Raw genomic sequence first — 19,252 nt, 5'->3', positions numbered from 1 at the left:
GGATGAATTTGCAAACTAAAATTGTATAGCATAAAAGAAAACTTATAAAAAAAAAGTCAACAAAAAGCCAATTTACTGCACTCCAGCCTGGGCGACAGAGCAAGACTCCGTCTCAAAAAAAAAAAAAAAAAAAAAAAAAAGAAAGAAATAATAGGGGAATCTGAAGAGAATTTTGAGATAAAGATATATGAGACCTTAAAAAATTTAAAGGGAGGTTAATAAGTTATGTAAAAGTAAGTATATGAAGACAACACAGAATTGTAAAAACAGGTTGTCATATATGAATCTAGGATTGGTGATATGAAAATGATACAGTAAAATAAAAAAGTTAAAAAGGAGCCATTGAAATAAAATTAAAACTCAATAGACTAACCTCTAGACCAGAGATTCTCAAACTGTTGCAGATTGGAATCATGTGGGTAGCTCATAAAATCCCAGTGCCAATTAATAACCTTGAATATATAAAATATCTGGGATGAGTGGCAGGAATTAAAAAAAAAAACTCTTTGATTTCAATGTGTAGCCAATTTAGAAACCCAATGATTTGGTTACTGTTGAAGTGTATCTTCAGAAAACAGCCTTAATATATTAATATGCATGAGATGAAATTATCTTAGGTAACTGGGTACTTAATGTTATAATTTATTCCCTAAAATTACTAAATATAACTAATATATTTTAAATATAATGCAACCTCTTTTCATATTTTGGGTGAAAATTAGCAAACTGATTCTGAAATTCATATATAAAAGGCCAAGAATACTTGAGACAATCTTGAAGGAAAGAAATGAGATTTGCTAATCTCAGCACTTTGGGAGGCCGAGGTGGGTGAATCACGAGGTCAGGAGATCGAGACCATCATGGCTAACACTGTGAAACCCCGTCTCTACTAAAAATACAAAAAAAAAAAAAAAAAATTAGCCAGGGGTGGTGGCGGGTGCCTGTAGTCCCAGCTACTCTGGAGGCTGAGGCAGGAGAATGGCGTGAACCCGCGAGGCGGAGCTTGCAGTGAGCCGAGGTCACGCCACTGTACTCCAGCCTGGGCGGCAGAGCGAGACTCCGTCTCAAGTGGGTGACAGAATGAGACCCGTCTCAAAAAAAAAAAAAAAAAAAAAATTATTAACATGTTTTAAGGTGGCGTTTTAATGTAGATTGAAAACTTTTATTTGCTTTTTTAATTAACATTACCCTTATGACTGGCTGTGAGATGATACCAAAATGTTTTCTATCCTCCCCATAATTATTTTTGGCTTCATAAAAACTCAGAAAAGTTAACACTGCTATTTAACTTTTGCCAAAGAGGAGTGTCCCAAAGAGGGACTTTTTGAATCCCGCAGGTGAATTTCAGACATATCTTGCATGTAGCTATTGTTATTCCTCATGATCATAGCAGTACCAGCGATTTCTTTGTCTCTTCTGTCTTGGGACAGATGTTACTCCTCACTTCAGAACATCTTCATGGTGATTTTACAGGAGAAAACAGGTTTCCTAAAGGATAAGGAAGAAAATATTGTGATGTATTTGGTGTTTTCCTGTTATTATTACTTTGAAAATGCTACCCTAATCAGAATCAAATTATATATTTTGAAAGCTTACTAATTCTTTAACATTCTATCATGTAGTTCTATGATTAGTTAAATTCACTTTCTGAATAAGTAGCTTTATTAAATACATTTGTATTTATATCAATAGTACTTTAATTATAATGTTTATAATTCTGTTTTTTCAGAGCTTCATTATTTGATCACCGTGAACTGGCAGACTATTTAATTTCAGTGGTAACTATTCCATTTACTGGTTTATTTTTATTACTATTTATAGTTGAAAAAAATCATATGATTACATAATAGGGATTTTCAAAAATAAATCAAATTTTAATTTATTGCTTATCAGCAATTAATGTGATGTGTACAAAAGGATGATCGACACACTTGGAAACAGAGTATATTGTATATGAATATGTAACAGCCAAACATTACTGTGAACTTAGAAGTGTCAAAGCGTGCTTTTGGATATCCATATCAGTGTTTTTAGTGCAGGAAGCTGGCAGGTACATTGCAAGGAAAGCTGTTCCCATGGCCTGTTAGAGGGTCCTAAGGGAGTGTGAGTTTGGGTGGTGATCCTTCTTCAGCCCTGATTGCTTTGAGGTGGAGGCAGGACAGGCAGCACTGGGGGAAGCTCCTACCTCAGCTGCCTCAGTGCCACCTTTACAAACAATGAAAAACTGAGGAGCTAAAAAATATTGTCAAAGGTTTATTACAAGAGAAAGCTTCATTCTCTTGTAATGAAGAGAAAGCATGAGATCTTTTTTCACTCTAAGAAGTGGAATCAGTCAGCTTTTGAGTTGAACTTTAATAAGCCCCTTAGAGAGCTAAAAGTGTGGTGAATTTATTTAAGTGGCACCATATCAGCAATGACGGATTTCCGTTGGTCGTATTGAACATTTTGTGTTGTCAATAACAACTATTGAAATTGTCACACTTACATAGAAGAGTCCTGGGGAGACTCATTATATACTTTAAACTATGCATTATATACCATAAACTTTAAACCATGGTCATTCATGGTTTCCTGCAAAGGCTGCCATCTCTTCACCAGGAAAGAGAAATGTGGCCTCACTGACCACCATGGAGCTTGCCAAGGGGGTGCTGCCCCCATTGTCATTTATACTCAGTGGGTCCCAAAAGAACATGGAAATATCCACATTTGGAGTTTAAGCTATTAGTATTTTTTATTACTCTGTGTAAAGTATAGAATTCTTTCCATGGAATTTTAAAAGGGCTTTGATTTCTTGTCATATCAAATATTATAATACATAATGGTTAACATTGACTTATTCATTTTAACAATATAGGTTTAATGTGATTTTTAAATATAAATTTTCTCAAATAAATGTTTGACTAAAATTTTATTTTAGGATTTGAGTGATGTCAATTTAATTATTTCAGTTCATCTATTTCAGATAAAATAGGATTTTTTAAAAAGGGAATTTTTTGTGAATTTTTCTTAAGTCATAGATGTAATAAATTTGGAAGACTTTTATAATTATAGTCATTTAAAATTATAATTATAGTCATTTAAAAATTATTTCTTACAGTGGATACTAAACTATTGGTCTAGGTAAAAGGATATTATTTTTATGGTTTATGTAGCAACTAGAGCTATTGCTGGGTGTCAGTATAAAGCCTAACATGTGAGAATAATTTCTTGCTGAAATTATTAAAGAATGCCTTGATTTCTGATGATACAATATATGAATTATGGAGAAATTTCAAATAGTTCTATAATTAGTCATATACTTTAGTGCTAGCCATAATATAGACACTCTGTATCAATAAATTAACCTTATTTAGAGATTGCAATATATGGTGATTTATCTGTTTGTAAGCTCCTTGTTGAATGGCTTGATTTTTAGAGAGCAGATATTAATAGCATTGATTCTGTAGGACACTCTCCACTTATACTAGCAACTGCTTCTGCATCTTGGAATATTGTAAATTTGCTACTCTCTTAAGGTACCAAGAGGGACCAAGCCAAGTCTTTGGAAGTATTACTCAATTTGATTAGATGAACATTTATTAACCATCTATTGTGTGCCGGGCCCTGGGCCAGGTGCTGTAAATACAAAGGTAAACAGAACACTTTTCATGTCTAGAATAATTTTCAGTACAGTAAGGGAGCAATGCTTAAAAAGATAATTTCAGAACAATAGCAGATAACATTTATAAAGCAATTGTTATACCCCAGGCATTTATTGAACATTTAATCAACTGTCTTTCAATGTCCTATGTGGTGTAGGTACTATAACTATCCCTGTTTTAGATTCTAACCTGGGCCTCTGAAAACAAAGAAGTGAGGTGTCCTTCTCTGCTATCCTCTTCTTTCTTGATCTCTAATGTATCTATATTTATATTTTTATATTTTCTGCTCTGAAAGGTAAGGCCTCATGTATTTATGTAATGTATCACATATTTTCTACCCCACTTACACACACAGACACACACACACACACACACACGTAGTAAGCCCATTTTTAATTATGCTTAGTTTTCTCATCTAAACAACATTTCCTGTAAACTAAAAGTCAGCAAAATTTTAAGTCAAAATTTTTTTGCAAGTTGAAAATCCACATAAAGGATGCATTAAATAAGTGAATAGAATTTATATTTACATTGTGCTTTTTTTAGGTGCCCAAGTAGACATTAAAGGTAATTTTGGACGTAATTTTCTGCATTTAACTGTACAGCAACTTTATGGATTAAAAAATCTGCCACCTGAATTTTTGCAAGTAATATATATCTATGGATTTCCATTAACTAAGTTGGGTTCAACAGAGGATAAACTAATTTTGTTTATTGTAATTTTTATTATTATCAAAGCTGATTCTGGAATTTTAACAATGTTTTAAAATAAAGATGACATATTTGAATAGTTATAACAGGGTGATGGTGGTAGTGATGATGGTGATGATGATAATTAATTGTATTGAGTTTTTTAAGTTACAGAAGGATTTCATGTGCTATCATGTATGATAAGTATACATCCTTAATTAGTTTGATTTTCTTCATTCTTTGATCATTAGGATTTGCATATCAGTGGAAAAACCAACTATGGGTATGAATTATCAATACTCCACCATCAATTAAAAAAACCTACTCAGCACACTTGACTTGCTGAGGACAGGTTAAAAGCATTATTTTCATATTTATATTCACCAGTTAATACTGGGTGACTATCAAGTGCATGTGAAATACAACATATTTTTATAGTAAATAGAATTCAATATTGTCACTGTCTTTAATAAAGAATCAAGAATATATATGTATTTGAAAATTTTCAGCAAAAATAGCAAAATGATAATTGATTGGACTAAGCTACTCATTTGTCATTCATTTTTAATTTACTATACATATAAAAGATAAAGTAAACCTAATTTTAACATCACTTCCATTTTACCTAACAGAACATATTAACATGAAGCTGTTAGGTGTTACTTAGGGGTGGGAGGAAATGAGAGGAGGAGCAGAAGGAAGGGCTGTGATCAAATATGTTTGAAAAATACTGAGTTAAAAATGTTAAGTATGTTTTCCTACTTGCAGGATCTCTCAGAGCCTTTAATATGGTAATGCACATTACATGGAGACAGAGCATTAAACTTCATTCACATGTATTTTACTCTAATATCCTTTAGGTTATTTACATTTTTGCCCCCAAGGAATACATATTGACCCTTGTTAGAATATATTTTCCTACAGAATAGTTTGAAAACCATCATATTAGCATAATAGCAGAGTTATTTGTATAATATTAATTTTTTCCTATAGATGCAACAGATCAAAGAGCTGGTAATGGATGAAGACAATGATGGGTGTACTCCTCTACATTATTCATGTAGACAGGGAGGCCCTGGTTCTGTAAATAACCTGCTTGGCTTTAATGTGTCCATTCATTCCAAAAGCAAAGATAAGAAATCACCTCTGCATTTTGCAGCCAGGTAAGGGTCAGTCTAGCAATGTATGAACATGTCTTCTTTCTGTTTAATATTTGCTTTGAAAATATGAAACCTAATTTTTTCCAAGTTATGGGCATATCAATACCTGTCAGAGGCGCCTACAAGACCTGAGTGATACGAGGCTTCTGAATGAAGGTGACCTTCATGGAATGACTCCTCTCCATCTGGCAGCAAAAAATGGACATGATAAAGTAGTTCAGCTTCTTCTGAAAAAAGATGCAGTGTTTCTCAGGTGAGGATATATGATTGGGGTGTTTATATAGTTTCTTTAATTAGCCATTTTCAGGCTATCTTTTCATTATATTTTTAATTATGTTGTCTAACTTTATATTTCACTAAGTAGTTTTATACATTTTATTTTATCATCAACACATAACTTCTTAAATACTGGAAGGGGGCCGGGCGCGGTGGCTCAAGCCTGTAATCTCAGCACTTTGGGAGGCCGAGACGGACGGATCACCTGAGGTTGGGGATTCGAGACTAGCCTGACCAACATGGAGAAACCCTATCTCTACTAAAAATACAAAAAAAAATTAGCTGAGCTTGGTGGTGCATGCCTGTAATCCCAGCTACTCAGGAGGTTGAGGAAGGAGAATCGCTTGAATCGTCTCAAAAAAAAAATAATAATAATAATACTGGAAGGGAAGTCAGTATTATTTCCAACTGACAAAGACTTTGAAGTTTATAGAGTTGAAGAACCTTGTTCAAGGTCACAGAATAAGTGGCTTTGTGCAGAGCCTTTTTCAGAATCTTTGAAATACAGTTTCCTATATTTTAGCTCATCATGCTGCCATCTTCCTATGTAGATACAAAACCATGGTTGTGTATGTGCATGTGTGCACCTACACACACACACAAACATACAAGTTCAAATACCCTACTTTTTCTTCAGTCTGATGAATGGTAGACATAAAAAAACTCCCCTTGAGTGACAACAGGAGACAGTAAAAATTTCTGAACTTCATTATACTTAAAGGAACTCAAGCACAAGAAACAAAACCAAGTTAAAATATGTAAGCATAATAAAATATGTGGCATAGTTAAATGATATTGTTGTAAAAAAAAAGAAAAAAACCTGGAAATATTTTACAGAGGTATTTCATTTGGTATTTCATCAAAGCAGTAGCAAAGAGCTTATTAGGCTGTTTAGAAACACATTTTCTTAACAGAATATTGATGCCAGCAAATTAAGTGATATAGCTGCAAAAATGAATGCTTTGCTCAGTTTCTTCTGGTTTACAAGAAGGAAATGCCAAGCAACTGACCTGCAAAGGGTACCCAAGTAGAACCAGACCAGACAGTTTTTGCTTAATTACATCATAACTGAAATGGCTCTTATACCCTAAAACATCTGTTCACTAGCACTGAAATTAAATTGTGTCAGGAAATATTTTCTATGTTTAGTTTCAAAAAGTATTAGCAATATGACAAGGCTTCATTATATTTACATCTCAAATTTCTGTGAAAAAGAATAAGCAGTTTTCAAAGTGATTGGGTAAGCATCTTTGAGAGCACAAGAGGAAAGTGTTTCAGACTTGAACTCTTAGAAGAATAAGTGACACTAAGCTAAATATCTTATAGCCACGTACTATATTATTAGTAGTATTACCAATAACTATTGACCACAAAGACTAACACCACTTCAAAAAAATTTTTTGGATACAATGTTCAATGAAAAAATAAGACAAGATTTAAGTGGATGTGTATAAGTTCATTATAGCTTTGAAAAAATTATGCATGATACAGACACACTAAGTGTACTTCTCCTACCCCGAAGTGTTTGGTAATGTGTTTATATACTTTCATATCTTAAACCACTAAATAAAAAATATGAGTGGATCACATTACAAATAGATTATTTAAGATCATTGAGCTTGAAATTCACTCATTTATTATAAATATTTCATAAATATTTAGTTGCCATATCTTATTATGCTTTTTGTTGTCATCAGATTTACCTAGAAAGAGCCAAGTGGCATCCCATCCCAAATTTCGTCTTTTAAGTGTATGCACACATCTTTTCTTAACTCTTTATCAGTGACCACAATGGCTAGATGGCTTTGCATCATGCATCCATAAGGGTACACTCGGACCATGAAGGTCATTCTTGATAGTAATTTGAAGTGCACAGATCACATAGATGAAGACGGGGTACGTACCATGGTCCTCACACTTACCCAAAATCTTGACATACCAGAAACTTCCAGCATTGCCAGAAAACCCTCCTAGACTCCTTCTTCCCTTCCTTGCTCTTTTCCCAGCCTTTTTGGGTGTTTAGCAAGCAGACTCTTGAGGTGAAGTATGAGTCAAAAGGCAACAGAAATGGGAGAATACCAACGGGTGGATGAATGTTTAGGAAACCACTAGATTCACAGAGGCTGGTCCACAGGCCATTGTGAGTTGACGATAAAGCTTTTACTCCGTGGTAGACTCAGAAAAATAAAGGAAGGTGTAAGTTTTCATTAAAATAGGTGCTTTATTTTGAAGTATATTGACTTGAAGGACTGCCCTTTATTGTACTATTATGTCATTCCTTCTTTTAGGGAGAGTAACTATTGAAATGTACATTTGTTCTTAAAATGATGGAGATGGACAATTGTTGTTGCCTTTTTCAAAAAAATAGTCTTTATGTGGGGAAACTAAAAATTGGCAACCTTATAACAGTCTCTGAATTTTCAAAAAGTGTACAAGCTTGGGAAACCCCAAATTTGTAAGCCACTGCTCTACAAGATGATAAATCTCAGGAGTATTTTCTTCTGTGTTCAACCCAACATCTGTACCCTGAAAGCTTGTCCTCTGTCCGTATGGAATCATCCCATTGCAAAAACAGCACAAAACAACCCCCTTGGAATTCATTCTCTCTGTTTTTTTTTTTTCTCTCTCTCTGTTTCTTTCTCTCTCTGTCTCTGTTTCTCTCTCTCTCTTTGTGTCTCTCTCTCTGTCTCTCTCTCTCTCTCTCACACACACACACACACAGACCCACTTCCCACACATACAAAAACAGACCCACTTCCCACGCATGCACACTCACACCATTTTTGAACTATAAACTCATTACTTTGAAGCTTGAACACCAGTTTTAAATGCTATGTGTTTTGGTATTAAATCATTAGTGTTGCAAATGTCTTTTAGGCAGTTCAGCCATGAAACAAGGCAGATTAGACATTGTCACCACATTTTCTGTGTCCGTTTCTTCAAAAGAACACTGCACTTCACTTTGCTGCAAGGGAAGGCCATGCCAAAGCCTTTGCACTTCTTCTGAGCCACAATGCTGACATAGTCCTGAACAAGGAGCAGGCCTCCTTTTTGCACCTTGCACTTCACCATAAGAGGAAGGAGGTGGTTCTTTCGACCATCAGGAGCAAAAGGTACACTGTCGTCCTGTCCACTGTCATTTAGTGTTCTCTGGTGTCGGGGATGATTCGAAGTCTGAGAGAAAATAAATGAGTTTTAGCCATTAATCACAATTTTAAAATATCAGATGTTTACCTAAATTTTTAAGAAGTCTTTTATTTTTAATTTGTGTGTGTACATAGTAGGTGTATATATTTATCAGGTACATGAGATGTTTTGATACAGGTGTGCAATGCATAATAATCACATCAAGGAGAATGGGGTATCCGTCCTCTCAAGCATTTATTCTTTGTGTTACAAGCAATCCCGTTGTACTCCTTTAGTTATTTTTAAATGTTTACATAATTTTTAAATGAATATTTTTAGTGACAACAGGCACATTACTTTATGTCTCTGATCTTCAGTTTATATTTCTTAACAAAATAAAATATGGGCACATTAAGACCAAGCTTTGCAGCACTCTTATGGGACTCCAGGGGTTTAGGCATGTGTATTGTCTGGCACCATGTCACTGTCAGCAAACTTCACACTGCCCTCCCTGAACTTGCCTGACATGTGCCAATAGAAACCCTAAAAGTGGATGCTGGCAAAAATATTACCCCAAAATATTACCCAAGGTAAATCCAGATTGTTATCCATGCCCTTTAATGGGATATCTCTTAGCAAATAATTTTTATGGTTGTGGGTTTCTAATCCATGTTGTAAGAGTTTTAATTATGAAGTTAGAGGGTAGTTTGTCTAATTTCTCATAATATCTCATAATATCACTTTCTGTATAATCACAGATAGACATGCACAAGGGCTCAGTGTCACCCAATAGTAGACACAGAATGAACAATTCCACATTCAAGGCAGATCAAGCCCTTGTTTTTGAGCATGGACAGCCTCAAAAATCTCCTGCTGATAGTTCCTTTAAAGCACTTTTTAATGAAAGTGTTCAACCAGAACTTTTCCGTTGATAATACAGATATACTGGATGGGTTTTACTGGTAGAGTTAACAGAAAATTAGATAGGATCTTGGAGATAAACGGGCTCTTCTTTGCATCCTGCTGTAGATTTAGTTCCTCCTTGGTATGGTAAGCACCTTCTTACCCTGTTCAATTGGATGATAATGAAGAAAAAGGGCAAACTTTTCTTTGCAGAGTCTGTGCTTATCAATGCACTTTACATGTGTTAATTTGTAGTTTAATTCATGAATTAGCTATTAAATATTGATCTAGTACTACATTGATGGTGTAGGTATGTGAATGTGGAATCTGTACCGAACATGATTAGGACTGTAAGTACTTACTAGTTTATGATTTCGGGAGAGAAAGAAGATATAGTCCCAGCTTCTTTGAAAGACATTTAGAAGAAGAGACAGAACAATGATTGTAACAGCAATCCCAAAATTTGCCCATATTCCTAATGTCTATTAACAGACAAGGATCCTATTACTGGGTTGATCTCGGTTTACATATTGTTTCCATCAGAACTAAGGGCAAGCACTGCATTTCATGAATAAGCTTAAGTTTAGATTTCTCCTAAAGAAATAATCTTGAGTTTCAACTGTTGTGCAGAACAGAAGTTTGAAGACCTGTGCTTGTCTTATGTATTCACTTTTTACAGATGGGATGAATGTCTTAAGGTTTTTAGTCATTATTCTCCAAACAATAAATGTCCAATTTTGGAAATGATAGAATACCTCCCTGAATGCATGAAGGTAAACTCTCTAAAACAAAACTCTTCCTGGGTTTATGCTTGGCATATATGATGTGAGGATTTATTGTTGTAATCACAACCTAATAATACAAAGTTCCATCATGAAATAAAGCTTCTAGTTTCCCATAGGCTATAAGGGAATTTAGACAAGAAGTATTTAATGAGGACCTTCTTGAATTAAAGAATCCTATTCATTATTACGTGTAATACAGGATAATATGGTAAACAGATTTTTTTATTCAAACAATCCACGCCTGTAACAGACTATAAACCAGTGTTTGCTGGCTGAATAAAACCTTTATATGTGTTTTGTTTGGCATGCATGTTATTGCTCTTTCAAATTTGCATGAATTGCTAACATTTGAAACCAGGATGCTTTCCTTAAGGTTCCAGTTATCTGGCTTCTCGTAAGAATGAAATTTGGTACCTAAGCCTGCCTTCTCACAAGGCAGGAATTGCTGGGTTCAGCACCAGATGCTTCCCGTGGATGGGGCAATCACTCTCCTATTTGAAACGCCCCAGTTCTCCCTTTTGTACATTGGGCCTAGTGCCCGGTGTTAGTTGTCACATATAGCCGTTCTTGTGCAATTGCTTTCCTTAGAGTAGAGAAGTATTGAATTATGGCTCTATCCCAACTGTAAAGATTAAAGCTTGCCCTAGGATAGCCAATATCTCAAGAACAATGGGAAAGAGTTCTTACATTTGGCATGGTTCCTTTATTTGCATGACGTGCCTGGCCTCTGTGGGTTTTTAAACATGTGACTCTCTATGCTACATTAAATACACACCCCACATATGACCTGACACTCCATACAAGACAAATATGCACAAACTGTTGAGCAGATGAGTATTAAAGGATGCAAATAAAAGATCTAGGAAAGTTGGGATTTGAGGGTTGGGACAGACAGAAAATCAGAATCACTTCAGATTTCACGCAAAGGGAAAAATATATTGAAATGCTGGGGGAGGCAGTAAGATATAGTGACAGAGGGAATAAAAGCCCAGATTTGGAGCCTTCTGGAGGCCATGGGATTTAATTCTGGTGCTATCTCTTGCTATACTACTTTAGATAAGTCATTTCACCTCAGAATTTATTTTCTGTTTTATTTATGTCTAAAACAATGATGCTGATGCTGAGTTTACAAAGTGATTACAAAAGTAGGGGTAAAATATATAAAGTGCTAAGGGCAATGGTCAGTACATAATTTACCTCCTACTGTTTTATACTGCTTATGTGGTTATTAGTATTACTAGCATTTTGTTTTTATTTATTGAATAAGGACTTACTATGTGCTAAACATTATGTGCATTTTTTTCTTTATAATGCCTAATATAATAAAAACTGGAGCCAGTCTAGTACGTATGTACTGGTACAAATAGTGTACAGATTATCTTGTTAGGTGGCTAAATCTCATCGAAGGACACATAAATACTCAAGGTTGAAAACAATCTCAAACTTTCTTATTCAGTGATTATAGTTGTTGAAATCTGTCTTAATGAATAATCAGAGATACAGACAGATTTATATAGAATGTTTCCTGCAGCATCATTAATAATTATAAAAAAGGTGAAATATTCACATGTGAAAACATAGTAGAGAATTGAAATTATACCACAATGTTAATAAAAATGGTCTGTTATGGGATTATGAATAGTTTTTAATTTCTTCCTTATGCTACTATGCTTTCTATATAATTTTCTATGATGACTTCTATTTGGTATTTTGGTATTTTGAATACTTTTTAACAAAATTAATGAACTTAAATGTCTTAATTTAGCTCAATATAACACATTTGAATTACTTACACAACATTTCTGAAAAGTTGCTCCTGCAATCTGCCCAGCCCCCAGCCAAGGCAGTCCATCCTTTATTTTGCCGATGTTGATTATTAACAAGTTTACAAGCTATAATAAATAACCAGACCTGCCTGTTTCTGCCTTGAACAGCACTACTGACTAGTCTTGTCTTTATTTTTCATAATGTTTGTTGTGATCCCCAGTAATGCCATCCAGTCACCAGTAGAGTCTTCCTTTAAGATTTCTTAGTCCCGTTGGTACCTGACAGCACCCAGGGTCCTGTTTCTTCCCTTTTGGATATAGTCGGATCATCTACCCTCAAATTCTGCAGATGGCATTCACCAGATGCCCCAGGAGCTCCTGGATGCATTGGTGGCACCATATGGGGTATTGTGTCCAGTCTGGTTCCAAGAGGGCAGCCTGGCCAAGTGGTATTTCTTTCTCAGGATCATAAATTTGGACCACCAGATTTGAGATGTCTCAAATTGTTTATGCAGCCCCACAAAAATAGTTCTTTTCCACACACCATAGGGGTGGCTCTAGTGTGACCCTATAAGTGTTCTCTCCCTGAGTTAACTATCTAGAGGGTCTTCATCTATTTCTTGTTACAGCATCTATCCCCCACTATCCTGTCCACTGCCCTCTAACCCATACTCTCTCTGTGTTGCTTGGCATATGAGGTATAGGAACAAACACATTACTCCAGACTGGGGCAATTCAGAAGACTGAACCTAAATCATGGAAAGACTCCAGACCTGGGATGAAAAATCTTGATTAGGGACAATAAGTTGTCACTGTAAGAAACTGAGTAAAGGAATCAGACAGATTGACTATCCCTTATCCAAACTGCTTGGGACCAATAGTGTTTTGGATTTCAAGATATTGGCCTATATATAACGGGGTATCATGGGGATGAGATCCAAGTGTAGATACAAAATTCATTTGTGTTTCATATAATTCTTAAAAGCATAGCCTACAGTTAATTTTATACAATATTTTTAATAATTTTGTGCATGAAACAAAGTTTAGGTACTTATGTGTGGAATTTTCCACTTGTGACATCATGTGGGTACTCAAAAAGTATTGGATTTTGGAGCACTTAGAATTTTAGATTTTCAGATTATGATTGCTCAACCTGTAATCTATATATGCTTTAGGAGCCCAGAAAGACATCAAATCTTGGGCAAAACTAGTGGAATATCTCTTACCCAAATTTTAGTACCTGCAATTTTACTCTCAAGCACATGGTATTTTTCTGAATCACCTGGTTATTTCTGAAACATGCAGATGTATTTGTAACACTTTGTATTGTAAACTTTGTTCCTGGATGACATAGATTATAATTTATCCTTGAGATGCAAGAAGCCAAGAAAAGGGAGAGAAATATCTTGTGTGTTATTTTAGAAATGGGATAAAATTCTTTCTAATATATAGTGGCCTGCCCAATATCTTAGGTGGTTTTTCTGTTTGAAAGGTACTTTTAGATTTCTGCATGTTGCCTTCCCCAGAGGATAAGTCCTGCGAAGACTACTACAAAAGTTTATTTTATCATAATAATTTGAAATTTGCTTTTTTTATGTTCTTTGAAAAATATTAAAAATGTTATTACTATCAATGTGTAATCTACTGGAGATGGCAAATACTGGTCTCATTTTTTTCATATTATTGTATTATCTACTTGTGAAATAATTTTTCCCTTACCTCCTCAGTTTTCCTCTAATATTTTAATAGTTTCTAATAGCATCATTTAGTGTTATGTCTAGTCTTTATATTTCCTTGGGTAGTTTTGCCTTAATAATGAAGATCTAAAATATCTAAATGATCTTTTGAGAATTACTCTTTTTCCATGACTGTGAGGTATAAAGCAATTGAATAACAGCCTTCCAGGATGTTTATTTTTATAATTAATATGCAATAATATAATATCTTTTTTCCACTCGAAATGTTTCAACTTTGTTCAAATCACTTAATTTTTAGCAAAATTGTATACTTGTATGTTTGATTTTTCAAGAATTATTTTGTGGATTCTGTACTTGACTAACTACTTTTTAAAAATTTTCTACAGATCAAGTATAATTTCAGATATCTTCAATGCCCATTAGAATTAACAGAAAATATAACACCTACAAAGAATATCACATATAAACCTCTTGTAGCCCTCAATGTAAGTTCGGTGTTTTCATTATCTAGGTAGTTTCTAGCCGGGTTCTAAAATGTTTTAATACAATAGTCCCACATTAGGTGGATGGGGAGAATTCCAGTTGTATAATTCTATGCCCGTGTCTGCCATGTGACTCAACCCTTTATTTTTTAATAAAGAAAGCAATCATTTTTTTCAGTTGCTATAAAGTTCTACCCTTCTTTTCTAATGGTCACGTAAGACCTGCTCCAAACCAGAATCAAATAAACCATGGACAACACAGGTAACACTTGCCACCTCTATCCACCTGCATATTTAAGAGTTTCCTCTAGTATAAACTCCAGGAAAATGCAAAGGGTGATATTTTACAGTCACAGCTTTCAAGTTCGGTCAGCCGCTGGGCTCCAAGACAAACTGACCATGGAGAGGTGCCTTCCAGAGGGATGAACCCAGTCTGAAGTAGGCTTTGAACACACACCATGGACTTGAACTTCCCAAGTAACTTGTTCCAAAGCAGCTCTTATTTCAAAGATACTTTTACATTTCTAGCCAATGAAGCAATCAAAACCATGCATATGATCCCCTTCAGTCTAAATCAAAGGTCTCAAACTGAAATAAGTACAGAGAAAACAGTAATAGACAAGTAACTTAAACTCCTGGTTAAAAGGACAGTGGCTACTGGGTTCAACAAATCATTGCCACGTGGCAATAGCAGCCAATACTTGTGTAAATATTGACAACAAATTAAAATTGTGTGCATGCAAAACAAAACAGAGCAAAACAGATTTGAGGACTGGATTTGAAAATTTTCGTCTAGACTCGTGCTATCTAATATGGGAGCCATTAGTCACATGTGGCTACCTGAATTAAAACTAGTTAAAATTAAATGAAGTTTATAATTTTTTCAGTCACACTAGACACATTTCAAGTGCTCAGCAACCCATTTGACTTGCAGCTCTTATATTGAACACCACAGGTAGAAGACATTTTTGTCACTGCAGAAAGTTCTATTGGGCAACACTGCTGTAGGCCAATAAGGAATTTTCATTCACCTTCAATGAGTTCATTTCCCAACCCTGGAGCCTTTGGTACAGACCATGGCTGCAGTCATCACCCAAAGTTAAACCTATAAGGCTTACCAAGCACTTGGAGTGTGAAGGATGCAGACTCATGGGGATTTTATGCCCTCAACACTGGTGATGGCAACTGACTCACCTTTGCTGTAAGAACTTCAGCTCTCCTGGAGTATGTTATGTTTTGCTATTAGTATAGTTTATAATCGATAGTCCAGTGATCTAATAGTAACTACACTACAGTTATACTTAGAACAATTGTTGCATATGTATGTGTTTCTTAATTTTAATTTTTAAAATAGGCAATACTTCTATCATAAAGAAAATGTATCTTTTTTTTTTTGGTCTCCACCATCAGAATAAGAATAGGAGGAAATAAGATCTATGTGGCATCTAAAAAGAAATAGACAATATATAACAATGGGCAGTGTATAATTTAAATGAAATAGGCTCACTTGGATACAGTGCACTCAGTGTCAAACCAGCACAAGAGTTTATGATGTCTTAATAGCTTAGCAAACCTTGCCTTAGATATAAGTGAGCTGAGTGGGGCTTTTCAGGAAGGCAGCTGGCCTGATTGGAAATTGTTTTGCACAGAAAGTTTGAAAGTCAGATGGACCAAATAGGAGAAGATAAGAAATCAGATACTGAGATTAAGACAAACTGGATCCAGTGAGAGACTATTTCATTAATGGTTCATGCAAGAGTAGAGCTTCCTTAGAAACTCTATTAGCACAGCTACAAACACATTGGATACTTTAAGTCTTATTTACTCTTCATTTGGGTGATATTTAAACTTACATTGTACTTATATACCTTAAGGGGTAGGTTTGCCATATTTGTTAATAGTTTAAAAGCAGAGTTACAAGATTTCAAAACATAATAAGAGGATTATTTTAATGAAAGCCCATGGAAAACAACTATCTGTATGTGTCTCTAGTATGGTTTTTGAATATTAGTAACATTTTAATTAAGTGAGTTCCTCTTACAAATATGTTTCCATATTTTTCATTTTAGCTTGAGAAAAACATTAATTTTAAACGGAAAAAAGAGTCACATCTACATGGAAATTTAGTTGAGATCTCAAAAAACAATAGATCCTGCCAGGTTTTTTTTTCTCCCAAGAATAGCTAGATATGTAGTTTTATGGGTTCCACTGGGCATCCAACTGACAACGAATATTTGCAACAAGGGTTTCTTTAATTCCCCAAGAATACTATATACAAATATATCTCAATTACTTTTCAAATGGTTGGGGTAAAAATAAGTTGAAAATAAAAAAAGTGAACCTAGAAATATACAGTTGTTGATGACACAGTAGTAGTTTTTAAACTGGAATCTCTAGCTTCTTGAATCATAATTATTGTGGTTCGTTTATTAAAATGAAGGTTCCTAAGGCCCATCTTAGACCTACTAACCCAGAATATTTGGGAGTAGACCTAGGAATCTAATTTTTAAATAAGCCTCTCAGAGGATTTTTATGAACACCAAGATAGAAAAAGTCTAATACAGTGCTGATGAGAATTATAACAGGTTTTCCAAAATGTAGGTGGATGTTCAGTCCAAAAATGTAGAAGTTGTTTGGTGGAATAATCTTGGAAACTACAAACAAATCAAAGTTAATACAAGGAAGCTAAAACAAGAAACCCTAACTTCTATCTAAAAGTTGTTCCAGAAAGATGGATTTTTTTTTATTTTTAGAGAGAAAGATGGAGAGAAAAATTAAGCAGAATAATGTCTGAGAATTTTCCAGAAATAAAAGATAGAATTTATCAAATTAAAAATAATCTTCCCCAGGGGCTAAGCAGACCATCCTGGCTGCATCATTTTTACTTGCAAAATGTTAAACAGTAGTGGTATTAATCAACAAGGGACAGTCTAAATAAACTGCTATATCCATACAATAGAATATTAAGCAGTATTTAAAAACAGTATTACTGATAATCTTTAAATAACTTTGATATATTTCTAGGCTATGTTGTTGAATAAATAAGCAAGTGGAAGACATAAGTTGAGTAAAAACGTAAATACAAAATAATCATATTTTCTATAACTACATGTAAGTTTTTGTACATGCATGTTTGTGTTTAGAAATATAGAAAAGGATTTGGGAGGATGAACAAGAAGTTAGTAATGATGATACTACTGGGGAAATGACATCATGCCCAGAATTGGGGCATAGGTGTGGTGAGAAGTACAGCCTTATCCAATGTTTCAGTAGTTTAAAAAAGAATTTGTTTATGTATTTCTTTTCTTTTTTGATTGTGGCAAAAAATATAAAGTTAAATTTACTGTCTTAACTGTTTTCAAATGTACAGTTCAGTAGTGTTAATTATTTTCACATTGTTACTCAAGGAATGTCTAGAATTCTTTCATGTTGCAAAACTGAAACCCTGTACTTATTAAACACTAATTTCCCCTCATCCTTCCCCCAGCCCTTGGAAACCACTTTCTATTTTCTGTTTCTACGATTTTCACTAATTTAAGTACTTCATATAAGTGGAATCTTAAAAGTATTTGTACTTCTGTGACTTGCTCATTTCATTTACCATAATCTCCTCAAGGTTCATCCATATTAGAGCATGTGACATGACATTCTTCTTTTTTAAGGCTGAATAATATTCCATTGTGTGTACATACCACATATTCCTTGTCTTTTTAAAGAAATACTACATATTACTTATTTGCATGGAATATGTGAAAGGATGGAATATTTTTCCATCCTTTCACTTTCAGTGTGTTGTTCTTATAGCTAAACTGAGTCTCTTGCAGACAGCATATAGTTGAATCCTGTGTTTTATCCATTCAGTCAATCTTTGTATTTTAATAGAAGAGTTTAACCAATTTAACTTTAAAGTAATTACTGACAGGAAATAACTTACTATTGCCACTTCATTAATTGTTTTCAGTATGTGGTAGCTGTTTTGTCTCTCTTCTCCTATCTTGCTGTCTTCTTTTGTGTGTCATTGATATTTTTCTTGTAGTGATATGTTTTGATTCCCTTACTGTTTCCTTTTGTGTATATTATATACATATTTTCTTATCAGTTAACATTGCAATTAAATCAAATATCTTAAATGTGTAAGAATCTATTTTAAACTGATAACAATTTAATTTCAACTGCATAGAAAAACTCTACTCCTTTGTATTACTTCATCCACGTCCACTTTTATGTTCTTGATGATGCATAATACTGCTTCTTAATTGCATATCCATTAACATAGATTTAGAGTTACTTTCTATGGTATTGTTTAAGTACTTTTATGCCAGATTTAAAAGTAATTTTTTTGCTTATAATATAACCAAATTCTATAATTGTCTATATGTTGACCTTTACCAGAGAGTTTTATACTTTTGTATGATTTTGTGTTGCTGTTTAGCATTATTTCATTTCAACTTGAAGAACTCTCTTCAGCATTTCTTATAGGGCTAGTCTAGTGGTGATGCACTTTCTCACCCTATGTTTACCTGGGAAAATCTTATTTCTCCTTTATTTTTAAAGGACCATTTTTACCAGTTATAATATTCTTGGTTATCAGTTTATTTTCTGTCAGTAGTTTGAATATATCATTCCACTGTCTTCTAGCCTGCAATGTTTCTGCCTAGAAATTTGCTGATAATCATATTGGAGCTACCGTGTATGTGATAGCTTGCTTTTCTCTTGCTGATTTCAA

The 19,252-nt window shown here is 34.3% G+C and overlaps 1 pseudogene; it reads left to right on the top strand.

Moving 5' to 3' along the window:
• Window positions 1–19,252, top strand: part of LOC129042094 (transient receptor potential cation channel subfamily A member 1-like) — a 60,427-nt pseudogene that overhangs the window by 16,292 nt on the left and 24,883 nt on the right.

The sequence above is a fragment of the Pongo pygmaeus genome, chromosome 7 (genome assembly GCF_028885625.2).
Source record: "Pongo pygmaeus isolate AG05252 chromosome 7, NHGRI_mPonPyg2-v2.0_pri, whole genome shotgun sequence".
Classification (NCBI taxonomy): Eukaryota; Metazoa; Chordata; class Mammalia; order Primates; family Hominidae; genus Pongo; species Pongo pygmaeus.
The sequence above is the reverse complement of the archived record's forward strand: the minus strand, read 5'-3'. Positions and strand labels throughout refer to the sequence as shown.